Genomic DNA, 13304 nt, shown 5'->3' with positions numbered 1-13304 from the left:
GCTGCGAACTTGAACGAACTAAAATTCAATATGGCGGTTTAGAAGCGGTAATTCAAATTCTGGATTCTAGAGCCAGAATCAGGGGTGGTGAAGATTTGAAATAATTTGACAAAACGTAGTAAAATTGAAATATTTGCATAAGTAAATACTATTTCGTTTAATGCTTAAATGAAATACTATTTGGAATGTATTTCGTTAAATATTTAAAACATCAGAAAATGCTATTTAATACTTATACTTAGATTCAAATGTAGAAAATAAAGAACTGAAAATTAGACACGAAAATTTAAAAATTAAACATATTTCGCAACTGTCACACGCTATCTTCTATTCGAATAAATATTTCTTGCAGGTGTGTAGTACATGTTTACATGCAGTTCTTGTGTTGTGTTTTAGTACATGGTACTATAAAAAGCTGAAGGATACAATTCTTGTCTGCAATACTATTGCAATACCATTATTCTAAATACTGTTTGATGAAATATTATTATTCTATATTTTAATAAAATACTTATTTCACGATACTATTACAATATGTAACTACACACATGAGAAAACAAATATATTTACATTCTATTAAGGGGTTAGGATAGTCGCGTGACTTTACGGATTCAGCAGATCGGGATCTGCTGTACAGATTTCGTTACAAAAATGATATTATAACCGGCGTTTTCTATTAGGAATGTAAAAGAAACTCAATTCAAATTGAACAATTGGAGATATTGCAATGAAATTTTCACTAAAAATAATAAAAAAAATAATTATTTTAATGGCGAGCTCGGCTGGCGCGAAGCGGCCCAGCCAACGAGCGCACAAAGCCCAGTTTCGCTCATTGGCTCGACCGTCTCTCACCAGCTGATCTCGTCATTCATTGGTCACTGTTTTTCGTTAATAACTCGTAAACAAAGCCGCGGATCGCATTTTTGCTAAGGAGAAAGTTATTTCAAATGGCCCCAGGAATCTCCCTTTTCCGAATTGCGATTCATTTTTGGGACACTCTATATATTTCGAGTCATGTACCTTCAAAGGGATACGACGACGAATTTTTCTGGGATTAGGACACGTATGGACATTTCCACTACTGTTATTCAAGAAGATTTGGGTATATAAAGGGCCCAACCGCGACTAAAACTGGGCCCAGTTTCAAGTCAATTACTGACGAAGAGGAATGTTAGCGAGATTGAGTCTGATTCTCTTTCGAGCATTTCAACCGAATGCATACGTATATCGTTGCAAGGTTATAAGCCCCCGCCAGCGTGACTTATCAGTGCGATAAACTGGAACCGCGATCTTGTATTGAACTAAAAAGCTTGTAATATATTATCTGTTACCAGTCAATTTGAATGTAAAATTCATTTATTCCATTTTCTGATTCGAAGCAGTAGTTGGTACAAACCCACAGAGATATACCTTTACCGCTCGAGGTATATCTTTAATTTTTCTTGTAAAAAGTTACAAGGCAACTAAACCCCCAATCCCTATAGCGACGGTCCGCGTTGACATTACATTACATTACATCGGCTAGTTCACGTTTCCCCCTTATCAAAACTCCAAAATCGCGTAACACCTCCATTCGACGTATATTCGACGAGCCTATACGTTTGACGGAGAGTGTGAAAAAACAGTTTATTGTATTTTTTCCATTGCATTGACACTTTACCGAATTCCTGGTTGGAAATTACAGAAAGTAATATTAAAATTTCATGGAATAAAATTACTGATCCTGCTAGTCCTCCCATTCAGTCAGACATGTCAGTGCTTGAACCAGATTTGAGCTACACATAGTAAGTGTTATCACAAGAGAGCAATACACTCTAGCAATTGTGTTTTACACAATTTTTATTGAACTGCGAGGGAGAAGAAAGGAGGGACGAAAATGAAGAGACAGAAGTAGAAACGGAAAGACTTCAGGAAGAACCGTATGAGAACAATAAATTACGTATGGTTACATTGCCACATAGTGCAAGAGGATCACCTCACATGCAATACATGGTGAAGGCATTAAAATTGTATTTCTTGGGCAAGGAAAATTAAATAAGTAAGTACGTATTCATACAACGGTAAAAATTTGCAGCCGATTTGAATATGAATTATTTATAAATCAATCTTTTTTACATTTGTATTTGTTATTAGGAAATAGAGGAAAACCATCACAGTAGGCCACGATACTACACGATTCCAAGGATGATACGCCATAAAACATTCAATATAGAATATAAATTTTCACAATAAATATTAAATAAATAAATGTAATCGAAGTTATATTGTGTTTGATTTTATTTAAATCAGAAATATTTGTCCAAACTATATCATGTTTGGTCCCAATTTAATAAGAAAACTATCAGCAATATGTTAAAAAAAAACATTTTTAAAACCTTAAAATTAAAAAAATTATGTCATTGAATTATGACCTGCTTCCGGGAATTTGATAAATTAGAATCGGAAATAAAATTGGAATTAAATTGGAATATATAAATTACAGGGTCGTAGCAATATCACAGTGCAAATCTTAGAATACTAAAATTCGGCAATTCCCGGAGAAATTACCGTAGAGGTTCCCGTTTCCCCTCTTTTTTTTTTAATCGAGTTAATTCTTTTTTTATTATTTGTGGGGTAGAAACTAATGGCCACGTGTGTCAGTATCGTGCGGCCACGTTCTCCATTGATGTAAAGCTTTCATTTCCGCTTTCGTCATTTCCTTCTTCTTTCACGTTCTTGGTTTTTTCTTCCGTCATGTTCCTAGTATCTTTTTGTATTTCTGTTCTTTTAGTTTTATTGCTCCTGTGTTGGCTTTCATTTTCCTTCTTTTTTCTTTACTCTTTTCTTCCTTTTGTGTTCTCCTATTAGCGCATTGTCTAATTTATTTCCTTAGCTTATTGTCCATCTCTCTTGCTTGTTTCTCCAATCACCTTTCCCAAATTATTTCTCCTTTTTCTTTCCGTATTACTTCTTATATGTTCATCCTTGTTCTTTCCATACCTTCCAGTCTTTGTGTTACCGCATTTTTGATTTTTTCTTTTCTATCTTGACTGGGTAGACTATTTTGTGTTCTATTTTTATTGTGTGATGATTTGTTGCTTCCACAATCCGATGAGATGGCCAATGATTCCTCTGATTTATTTTTATTTCTGTTTCATCCTCATCCCAACGGCTTCTGGTAGTTGTGTTCCCTTTCTGTAATCTCTTTCTTTTGGCTTTCCCGTATTATATTATTATATTATATTTAGGGTGAAGGGTTTTTATGTAACTCATAACTATAGGTCTTTCTTGGATTTTGTTTTTTATTTCTTCCAGTTTGTTTATCCAGATTCTATTGCCCTTCCTGTTCTCCATTTCTGTTTTGTGACTTTGTTCTTTTATCTTCTTTATCAATATATTCTTGTTTATACTTATAATTTACTATAATTTCTTTTTTAGTTTTTCCATGATGTCATGCTCTTTTACGGTTCTCAATATTTCTTCTTCTTCTCAATATTTTATGTTTTGTCTTCCCTTTGCCTATTCTTCCTACTTCAACTTGTACTTCTTTCTCTTCTTCTTGTATATTTTTTCAGTGCGGATTCAATCTATATTGTATTCTTCTTTCCCTTTCTCCTACTCTATTGACATTCTCTATGCTCTTTTTGTCTTTCTCTGTTTTCTATTCTCTTCCCATGACTCTTCTTCTTTGTTTGTATTCCATGACATCGTCTGTCTAGTTAGTCTTTTCCACTTTGATCGTCTTTTTTTCTGTGATCCTAATTTTGGGAATTTATCTTTATCCAACCTGCCTTCTAGATCCAACTCGTTAGTGGCCATTTTTCTTGACTCTATAACGGACTTGTATTTATAGGCCACTATTTTGTTGATCGTATACTCTATCTGGTAGTTAACGTATTTTTTATTTGCTATCATATAGTCCTTGCTGCAGTTAATGCAGTGTGGCTTCTTTTCGCATTTACTGTGGTACGTCTGTCCACATACGAGGCGTAGCTGGCTTTCCGTCCTGCACTGGGCCTATGACCGTATCTTAGGCATTTTTAGCATATATTGATGTCTTTATTGTATATGGCTTTACATCTAATGCGAATAATCCTTGGCAAATAAGTAGTTTTTTTGGGAGTGAATATCTCTCGACCTTTATTAAGAGGTTGTCTGTGTTTTTCCCACACGTATTCCTCCTGTCTCTTAACCCTTTTCGTAAGTCTTTCAACTGCGAAGTTCCTTTGGCCAGGTTCACGTCATACACCAGCTAAGAGATGAGCCCACCCCAATCCACAATTTTCAATTTATTATCTCCCTTCGTAGTCTCGGTCCCTTTCTGTTTTATCTTTTTGTCTTTGTTCGTTTCAACATCTACTATTGTTTTCGCGTCTAAACTTTCTTCTTCTTCTATATTTGTACTAGTATCGTTAGTCGTTAAGGGCCTTCCCTTGCATATTATTTTTATTACTTCTTCTCCCTCTTGAGGTTCCTCCTTCAATCTTATCCTTTTGTTTGTCTTCCTGTTCGTTCTATTGGCCCTTCCATTATTTCCTATAGTTGCACGTCTCCCTGTTCTGTGTTCTAGCTCTGATTGGTCTTCGACCATTCTTTCCGCAGATCGGTTCAGTACTAGCATACCTCTGGGTTTCATTCTCTCCCGGAAGGGACTACCATGCTCGGTCTGTTCGGCTTCTACCGGCTGCTTCGTGCGTTTACTTTTTTCATGATAGGGAGCTTAGGGAATATCCCTAACCTCATATACCCAAGTTTAATCGATTCAACATAGTTTCTACATTTTTAATCACAATTAAACCCCACTCGTTACAAATCCAATCACGCGTTACCCGTGTTCTACCGGATGTGCGATCGTACCATAGCATTTTCTACAGAGTCGGTAATTCAGACCCTGAAACCAGGAAAAAGCATTGCATGCAATGTCTGTACGGATCATAAGTTTGTGAATATACTAATACACAAAAAATGAAAATATTCCGAAAGGAAGTTTATATCAAAAAGATATAATTTATTTATTAAATGTATGTATATTCATGAAGAATAGACAACAAGAAAAGACGAATTGTCTTATATATTAATTGTATTCGAAACTTTTGCAATAGAAAGTAAAGCAGGACTGAATTGTTATATTAAAAGTTAAAAAAATATAAAGAAATAAACTTGCGAGCGTAAGTTGTGTTTCAAATAATTAATGATTACATTATAGTCGTTTAATTTCTCATTCGGAAATATTTATGGGCAAAGGGTTACCATTCACATTCCATTTGTAGCAGATGGGGTTAGCTTTATAATATATCTTCTTTAAAAGTTGGCTTTCTCGGAATAAACATAAAGAAGGATATTAATAGCTTTTAGCTAGTTACTAAATTCATTCTCCAATAATTTTTGCATTACTGTAAAAATTTTGTTACAAATTTATTTTACCATTAAGCTCATATTTATTCGCATATAATTATGTTTATTTAAATGTAACATCTTCCTACGTTACAAATTTATTTTAAATATATTTTTATATATTGTTTTATATATTTTATAGCTCAAAATATTTTTAAATTACAGCCTTCATTATTCTTGACTTTAAATATTTATATTTATACGAGTTTACTCAAGCAAAAAATATTATACAATTTAATATGTCGTATTTTATAATTAAAGATACCTAAAAGCTTCTCCCCGTGACTGACACATTAATTTAAATACTTTCCATAAAGTTAGTTATTTTTACTAGTTTTTGTTCTGGCATTCTTTCCGATGTATTTATCTCAATTTTAGAAAGTTGACTTTTGTATACGTAATTTGAGGAAATTAATGTAACCGCATACAATTAGTAGTATTGGGAGTAATAGAAATTTGGGGGTTTCCAGACAGATTTGTAAATAATTTTGGGATTTATTATTTACAATTTTCGTGTAAATGTCAATAATTACGGCGCTCCTTTTGGACAAAGTCGCGAATTATATCATTATTTATTGAACCGATGTAAAATCAGATCGACAAGTATACATTTTTCTTGGAATAATTCAAAGAAAAATAATACAATATGAAACGTACGGAGTTCTGTTCAGTCACGCCACTAATATTCAAGGTCCTTATTGATTCCGGGTGATCATGTTGGGCGCGACGAGATCGCCACAGATGATTTTGTTTTATCGAGAAATGATTCGTCGCTCACGGAACTATCTCGAATTCGCATCTCGACAGCAGAACTCGATTCGATCGCATTACACGCCACTATTTTTATCATCGGCGATCTTGACATCGACACAGATCGGATCCGTTATGGTCGCGCTTTGTTTTTCAAAGAATTTTCACGTTTTTGATAGGAATATTATTCATCATTCTGAGTTGCGTCGTTTTTAACACTAGCATTCAGTGTAAAATAATAATGCTTATAATTATTATTAATTATTCATGTATTAACTTTCAATTATGTCATTCGCACAGTAAGTGCAATTTGTTATAATTATTAAACAATAAGTGGTAGGACAAAAATTTTGTGTGAAATGTCACTGCGATAAACAGATCTTTTCATCTTCAATTTTTCAAGCTCGTATTTCATTAGTTGCCTCGAGGACATTTCAAGAAGATACGTCATTTTAGACATAGATTTAGTTGCTTCAAGATCATTTCAAGGACTTGAATTTGTTCCTTTTTGTAATTTCACAAGTTAAATATGTATTCATAAGGAAACTTTATGAATGAATTTCATAACACGAATAACAAAATAAAAATAGGCATTCCATTAAAAAAAAATGAATTTAAATGAGACTTCAATAAAACAAACAAAAGTCTGTTTAAATATTTTAGTATTTCGTTACATTTTACATTACTGATCATTTTCCTGAAATTGTCGCTTGAAAATTATAATAAAATAATCTGGTTGCTGATAACCTAAAGGATGAAACAACCTTAAATAAATTAATAAAACCAAAATAACCAATTAAGTTGCTGGCAACTGAATATTAAATATAAAAATTAGGATATTCCTGAAATATTTACATCTTGTTATCTTTTCCAAAATACCAATTTCGTTTACAGTAAAATTTAATGTAGTATTTGTTCATTTAATCTTCTATTATATACAGGGTGGGACAAAAACTACGTACGTCTTGAATATTTGCATTATTTGTAATATTATTAAGAAGCTTGCGTGATACAAATAGGATCATATTTTAATTATTAGAACCTAATGCGGACATTTGTTGTGTAGATGAGTATATTTAGGGTAAATTCGGGTGAGTCTAATTACTTTTTGAACAAAGTATCGTATTGCGACCAACAAATAAGCTTGGCCTCATTGTCAAAGGTTAAAATTGTTGAAGTGGATTAACTTAAGATTGATGAAGTATATTGACCCGGAGTATAAATATCGTTATTCCATTATACATTTTATAACAAATGAAATTTCTACCTACTTATTAAGCATCTCAAATAATGCATTTTGAACCGTCATTTTCAATGTGGTTGTTTAAAAATGAATATAACACCGTGCCATTTGAGATAACGGCAATTTCAAATAATTGATTATTACGTTATATTTTTTATTTTTATCTTTTTATTTTATCTTTTTATAACAACATATCACGCACAGGACAAATCTACTTTTATTTTTAGAACTTGTTATATTTGAGCCGTTTATTTTGAAAGTGGTATAAGACACTTTGTTTTTAAGTCGATATATTTAAGGGTTTGCGTTTTAACACGTTTAAAAATATGGATGCTAACTTTCAAGAAGATTTACTTATATTTGTTATCTCAGGATACTGATATTTTTCTTAGTATAAATAATTTCGTATTTTACTGAAGTGATGTTTTGGAAGGACAGTGATTTACTAAAATTGTTGAATTAATTACACATATATGTGCCGTTTATTTTGAAAGTGGCATAAGTCACCTTTCTTTCAATTGTAATTAGTGTTACCATTAACACGATTTTTTTGAAAAAGTGACTCATGCCACTTTCAAAATAAACGGCTCATATAGTAATAATTTATACCATGAATATATTTAATATAAAGGTTTGATTGAAGTATTTCCTTTTTTAATATTCATAAAATACAAAAATAATTAGTACATTTTGAAACATAAGTATAAGTAATTTATATGAAAATACATCAGTTCGATTTAATTTTCGTCATCAATAGGAGTGATTAAGTCCTCGGAAATCGTGTTTTGTTTCAAATTTTTAAAATAACTGTGGTATATTGGGGGTATATGATTAAGCAAGTCCATCATGTCTTTGTATTTTGCTGAAGAAACAGGACGAGATCCACCGTATAACGGATCTATTTCTATTTGTGAATAACGCCTAGGTCTTCCTCTTTTTGGTGACAAATCCAAAGTTAGAAATTCATCTTTTTCATCTATAGGGAATATCATGGTAAAATCGTATCCATTGAATTTTTAGCCAATTAACTTCGTTTTGGAAAAAATAAAATTTAAAAAATTAAAAAACTAAAATTAAAATTCTATAAAATAAAATTTTTTTCGTTTTTAACTTATAAAAATAAGTCCAGTGATCACAACTTTTTTAAAAATACTGAAGATAATTCAAAACAATACTTCACACACACTTATCACACGTTTCTATTTCTTTTACACTAAGCCCCGCAATTAATTTCCTGAGTACAGCGACTTGATTGCAAATTTAAAAAAAATGAAAAGATACCGTTCAATTGTAATTAGTGTTACCATTAACTCGATTTTTTTGAAAAAGTGACTTATGCCACTTTCAAAATAAACGGCTCATTTCAAGGTAAACGTAGATTAATACTGGCCGAACAACTAGCAAATGCGTTATTGTTGAGCACCACAGTTACTGTGACGTCTGTTCTAAGTTAGTAGTCCGAGAAAAGTTGAAATATATATAGTTCAAGTGTAGTTGTTCACAATAACTGTGCTATGCAATATACTAGCTAATTATGATACTGCACATTTTATGCATTTATGATAAAAAAGCAAGAGTTAAAAAGCAATGAGAGAGCGAAGAATTCGTTCGATCATTCATTTCAAACTGAAAACTTTTCAAAACATTAGCTACTTATTAGACTGCAGTTTTTATGCAGTTATTATGGAAATCAGGAGATGGAATTGTAAAAACTAGAACAATTAAAAGGGTAACAGAATATGAACGTATTATTTTCAATTTATTAAAACTGTCAAGTGTAGATAGAATTTGAACGTTGATTGTTGCAAACTAATTTCTATCTTCGTGTAAAGATCGCACAAACTTTCAAAACACCTTTCACGATATTATCTAACTATTAGATTGTCTATTTCAGGACTCGGAATTAACCAGCACGCAACATTCAGGTCGCGAGGGCTACGCCTTCTGACTCCCATCGCGCCCATCTACGCCTTCCGTCTCCCACCATTGTGGTCGCCTCTTTCGGCACGGATCACCTCATTTTATTTAGGCGATTATCGGGCGATCATTTCATTTATTTAGGCGATTATCAGGAAGCAAGACGTGCGACGGAACTCGGAAAGCGTAGCCGTCGCGGTCATCATGTTGCGTGCAGGTTAATTCCGAGCCCTGGTTTTATGCGTTCATGATAAAAAGCGAGAGTTAACATTTCTCCAAGTCGAGTAATTGAAACGGTATAAGGAAATAAATATATTCTTTCCAACTAAACAGACGTATTAAACAAAAGGAAAGTAATTTGACTCTTGATTCTTGCAATTGCTGCAATAAATGCAAATTTTAGGATAATCAAAATTTCAGATATATCGTCAGTTGGACTTCTAGAACGTGCTCGATCTTCGAAACAAAAATTTCCTTTAGGAAATCGATTAAACATATTGCTGTCTGATTGACAGACGGATCGGCTGTCTCGCGCCAGCTGATCTCGCCTCTCATTGGTCACTCGTTTTCCTGAATAACTCGTAAACAAAGTCGCAGATTGCATTTTCGCTAAGGAAAAAGTTGCTTCAAATGATCCCAGTATCCCCCCCCCTCATTTCCGGATTGTAAGACAGTTTTGAGACATCTTGTATACCTAAATGTGTTTGTTGAATGGTTAAGTTTTCCGACTACTATATGCTCCGCTGGGGTTCGAATCCCATTGGAGAGAATTTCTTTTCCATAAATCACACTTTATATTTTTCCAATTTCATATTACATAGTTTATTCGCGTGATTTTAAAAATACTGTTTTAATGTTTTAGAAATATTTTTTTTTATATTTGAAAAATATATTTAAGTCAAAATGCACACAAAAATAGTTTAGTATACATCCATTTATACTAGAATTTTATGATACGACAATTACTATCGTTAAGAAAAAGCGGACTTCTTAGAAGCATCTCAGATGGCTAGGCACATCCCTAATCTTGATAACTCGAATTTAATCTTCCTTCTAATGTTTATCAAATAATTCACGAAAAGTGAAGATATTACAGTGGAGACACCCTTATCCGAATATTTATTTTGACAATAGTCCGGTGTCCAAATGTTCTATTATCTAATTATTGCATTATTTAGATACATTGTAGCTTAATAGAAAAGTTGGATGAAATTATTTGATAACAGAATGTTTCGGTATCAGGATATTATAAAAATAAACTTTCGGATAAGGGTTTAGTAATTATAGTACTTCTGCAGGTATTATTCCGTCTTCGGTCTGAAGTACTTCAGACCGGTCAGAATTGGTGTGGGGGCCAATCTAGTATTCGAAATGGATTTTGGTAATAGTTTAGCGGCATTCCAGCAAAGCTACTCCACTTTCAATAGATGACAAAGCAGCAATTTGCTACGGTCGTAGTGAGTCACGAAATCGATCCATCGACGTGCAGTTTTTATCGTCGTTGACTGGCATATCGCGTCCACTTTCTCCAGCAGTATCTTCGTGCAATAAAATAATTTATTGTTTCATTCGCACGAAATTGAAACCAATCCTGTCAAATATCACCTCGCGCGCACCAATTCCATCGGTTCGAATATTTCGCGCAAGCGAATCTTCGAACAATATACAGTGGACCACAAAAATGTTCGCACACCTTCTGAAACGTAATGACTTTTTTAAAACTCAACTAAATGACTTGAATTTTTTTTAAATGATAGAGGGACTGGTATACTAGACAATGAATAAAATGCCTTGTTATAGACTCAGATAAAAAAGTTAAAAAACGAGACTTTTTAAATTATTTTTGTTATATTACTTATGGATACGATGATTTTTTAAATGACGGTTGTAGGCACATTGCACTTCTCTACAGATTTTCGATTAACTAGCAATTAACAGATACTATTTATTATATAAACAAAGTTTCTTTAGTGAAAGTATTATTATGCATTATTATCCTGTAAATTCGAGTGATTTTTAGATTCAACATGTTCCGAAAATATTAACTAAATTTAGTTGTATTTACTTAATACTTTACCAAAGTATTCGTACTGTAAATTTTTCATTTTCAGCTCTTAATATAAGTAATTTTCAAATTTTCATTTCATTTCAATTCATTGTTCAACTGTCCACTTAATAATTATTGTGAAATGTTTAGATATCTATTTAATAGTTTTCTTAACTGTTCATATGTATGTCCTGTTAAAAATTTTTATTAACTTCCTAAATATCCACTTAACAGCTTTCGCCATTGTTTAAATATCATTCTTTACTGTTTAAATTTCTATTTAACAATTTTTCGTAACTATTTAACATAACAATTAAACTTGACTATTCGCATAACAATTTTTGTTAATTGTTTCGATATCGCCACTTAACAGATTTCGTCAACTGTTTGAATATCCACATAACAGTTTTCTTTACTGTTTAAATGTTCAGTTAATAGCTTTCTTATTTGTTTAAACTGTTTAAACACCCGCCCGTTTCTAATTCACCATTTGAACAGTTTAAAACGATTTTCAAAATAATTTTTAAGGATAAATTGAAATAATCGTCAACGAAAAATATACCAACAAAAAGTTAGTTATACCAACAAAAGTTCTTCGCATGCTCGAATAAAATTCATGGAAATTCGTGCCGATTGAAACGGGCCATAAATCGAGCGGATAATTAATTTTCTGTTTGTTCCTGTAACGGAACGCAGAGAGGGGTTTGTTCGATTCGGGTTCGAAGAACGCAAGATGTTTAGGTTTAGAGATAAGCGCTGGCTGTTTAGTGGAGGCTGGCCTTGTGCAAGAACGAGCCGGGCCGATGGAGAGAAAATCGGACCGTTGGCTAAGACGGATCGTTGTACAGAAGAGAGAGAGAGAGAGAGAGAGAGAGAGAGAGAGAGAGAGAGAGAACGAGAGAAATCCAATATATATATATATTCATTAAAGCTACTGCTTTATTTAGTTTATTCTTTAATAGAAGTTTATATTCCGTTGCAGCTCTTTCTGAGCCGTCCTAATTGCCTCCGAAATTCCTTGTTCTCCGTTTCTTTTCAATTTCGTTAAATACCTCCTCGCTTTTGGCCGCGTTGTTTTCTAAAATATATAGCTGCACCGGCGTTGGCACCTCCGCGATCGCATGGCAAAAGTTCTCGTGCCCTGGGCGACGTTGCAGGAACATAAGTTTTCCCTTGCAGAGTCAGTGAGGTCGTGCAGGTGCAGTGAGTGGGCCGCTGTCCGTGTTTTTGGTTCACGCGGTCGCCGATCGATAATTTAAAAGCTATCGGTACGTGCGACCGATCTAAATATGTAGTGTTACGGCGAGGCTAATGCTTGCCCTCGCTCATAAGCTATTCGCGGAACACGTTGGAAACTTGTTCGGCGAAGAATCTGTTGCGGGCAGCTTGATTGCGTCGATTATTCTCGTGTTGATTTTTTTCTAGCAAAGTTCGGAGGTATATTATTTGAAATGAAGCAATGAATAATCATTTGGAAGAATTCATTGTTCCAAATAAAATAAAAAATAATCATTTGAAGGAATGCATTGCTCCAATAAATTAACAAATAATAATTTCAATGAAATCATTGTTTCTGTTGAAAAAGAAACTTTAGCCTCGGACAAAAATTAATTCGAAAATATCAGATTACGTTTCCGCCGGTTCCGTCAGCGCGCACCGACGGTAATGTAAACTGTATATCTAAGATACCGCGATATACCACCGCCGGTGTCGTGAGAACACACCGCGCTCTGACTGTTAGTGATCGCAGTACCGCGTATACAATGTAAGACGCGATGAATGACCGTCTATGATTGGTGGAGAAGACGACACCAAAAAGGATATATAAGCAGGCGATTTTCAGTTGCCGGTCTCTCAGTTGAATTTGGTTGCTCAGTCATTTTCGCACATATACCTTCTCTCAAATAAAAGTAAAATAAACCTTTTCAAGTAAAAGAATTAATAACATATTTTTTTGAGAAAGAATCCAAGCCA

This window comes from Megalopta genalis, chromosome 5 (genome assembly GCF_051020955.1).
Source record: "Megalopta genalis isolate 19385.01 chromosome 5, iyMegGena1_principal, whole genome shotgun sequence".
Lineage (NCBI taxonomy): Eukaryota > Metazoa > Arthropoda > Insecta > Hymenoptera > Halictidae > Megalopta > Megalopta genalis.
The sequence above is the reverse complement of the archived record's forward strand: the minus strand, read 5'-3'. Positions refer to the sequence as shown.